Raw genomic sequence first — 2,769 nt, forward strand, 5'->3', positions numbered from 1 at the left:
GTCTAGTCTATAGTCTAGTCTATAGTCTAGTCTATAGTCTAGTCTATAGTCTAGTCTATAGTCTAGTCTAGTGTCTAGTCTATAGTCTAGTCTATAGTCTAGTCTATAAAATCTAGTCTATAGCTTTTTTAATAGTCTAGTATATGAATTTTTCTTCTAATGGGAAATTTATTGCTGAAAATTTTCTTTAAAAGTGAAATTTATGAAACGTTAAAAAACGTCCTTTAAATAGTAAATTTAAGTAAAATTTCCCTAAACTAAGAAATATTTTTAAAATTATCGTATTGCACTTTGTATTAAAAATTTAAATTGTTTTTCTTTAGAATATTAATTTAAAAAAAACAACATGAAATAGCACTTAAAATAAAACAATTTGAAAAATTTTGTTTTGATATGAAAAAAATCAAGTTTAAAATCTTTTAAAACTAGTTTTGGTTGAATACTAAATTGTAACATTATTCAACCAATATTTAATAATATTAGAATAAGATATCAGCTGTTGGTTTTTGTTTAATCACAAATTTGTTTCATTTTTTTAGTAAATGTAAACCCGGCTTTAAATTACAATGTTGTGCTCTAACATATAATTATGCTCTTTGTTTTTTAAACTTTAACTCCTTTGGTTAAACTTCGTTAATAGCTTAGCAACATGTTGCTAAACATTTTATTTAATTTAGACAAAACTAAAATCAAAGTATGTAGTTGTTTGAGGTGTTTTCAATACAAGTTTTGTTGTAGTTGTTGTTGTTGAGTATCAATATAATTTAAGTACAAAAAAATATAGAAAAACAAAAATTCTGAGATGTTTAAGTTAAAGCAAAGCTAGCGATTGCTGAGAGTTTTGTTTTTTAAATACCAAAAACATTTTAATATTTTTACAAACTCTTTATTAACTTTAAGCTCAGTTTTAAAGCGGCAATCGGTGACAGCAGTTGTTGTAAGCGGTTTAAAGTAAAACAAACGAGAAAAAATAATAAAAAAGAAGAAAAAAAACATATTAAACATAAAGTGTGAATAAAATAAATAAAAATACAAATAATAATAAAAAAGAAATCTTCGAATACAAGAAAAAAAAAACAAAAATTAAAAAAAAATAAAATTATATAAAGAAAATTTTAAAAAATTTTACAAATTTTAGAAAAATTAAAAAAAAAATTAGAAAAAAAGTTATTTTAAAAAAAGTGTTTCAAATTGAAAAATTTTTTAAATCTCAAATGTAAGTCAGTGTGATTTTGTAATAAATATTTTAAATAACAAAATTTTGTTGTAAAAAAACAAAAATCAACAACAACAACTACAATGTAAGAGAAATAAACACACACCAACACTAAACAAATATTACAATAATAGAGCAGCAACAACAAAGAAATCATAAACGGAAAGTGAAACTGGATTTTGTGTTTTTACTAGTTTCAGCTTTTTTGTTGTTGTTGTATTTTAAAAAATTTTTTTATTTGTTTTTCGTTTTTTTTTTTGTGCATCATTCCTAGTTTTTATATATTGTTTTTTTTTTGTATTTCTTTGCCAATTTTGTCAAATTAGGTTTGTTTTTGTAATCATTTTAAAATGTTGTTTGAAAAATAATTAAAAACAAATTAATAATAGTTTTAAACAAAAACAAACTAAACTATTTTTTAAAAATAGTAACAAAAAAGTTAACATTCAAATTATTTTTTTTTTCTTTACAAAAACTTAATCAACAAGTTAAAATTGTTTTATTTTTTATTTCGTGCTCTGATTTGGAAAACACTCACTGTCATTTGAATAAGGAAATGTTGCTGCAACAATTTTGAAAACATAACAAAATTGTTAAAGTTTTGTAAATATGTCTATGTAGTCTGTAGTCGTTATATTTTGTAGTCGAGATCAATGATTTCTATTTGAAATTGTCATCTTGGTAACTAGTGGCGCGGGAGAGTTTTGTCTTGGACAGTGGTTTTATTGAACAGTCTAGAACTAGTTTTTAAATCCATGTTTTTTTTTTAATTTGTCTTCATCGAAACCAGGTTTAAGGAAGATTTGGAGCATATTCATTAGCACAGTTCTGGGGCTAGTTTGTTTTGCAGAAATATGTGTTTGAATTTTTCTTGTTAAATTTAGGATGAATTTCGAGCAGCAAATTTATAATTTTTTTTTTAATTGTCTATTTTTTTTAATTGAAAATTTATCGAAAAATATTGAAAGTTGTTTTTTACTATAAAATTTATCGAAAAATTCCTATTAAAGGAAAAAAATAAATTTGTTTAAAATTTGTTGTACAATCTGTCACAATCTGCGTTGTACGGTTCTATTGTAGTATGTCGTACTTTTTTTATAAAGAATTTGTTTTTGTTTCAAAAAATTTTATTTGAAAAAATTTTATGACATACAACGCAACGATTGTGAATTGGACAATTGTATTGAAAATATCTTTTAAATAGAAAATTTATTGAAAATATTCTTTAAATAGAAAATTTATTAAAAAATGTTCTTTAAATACGAAATTTTGAGAAATTCTTTTAAATGAAAATTTTATAAAAACTTCGTTTATATTGAAAATTTTCTTTAAAGAAGAAATTGATTAACAGTAAACAGGGATTTTTAAAATTTTTTGTTTTAAAAATTATCTTAAGTGAAATATTAATTAAAGATGTCTTGTATCTATCTATCTAACTAACTAAGTAACTAACTAACTAACTAACTAACTAACTATTTATCTATCTATCTATCTATCTATCTATCTATCTATCTATCTATCTATCTATCTATCTATCTATCTATCTATCTATC

This window comes from Lucilia cuprina, chromosome 3 (assembly GCF_022045245.1).
Source record: "Lucilia cuprina isolate Lc7/37 chromosome 3, ASM2204524v1, whole genome shotgun sequence".
Classification (NCBI taxonomy): Eukaryota; Metazoa; Arthropoda; class Insecta; order Diptera; family Calliphoridae; genus Lucilia; species Lucilia cuprina.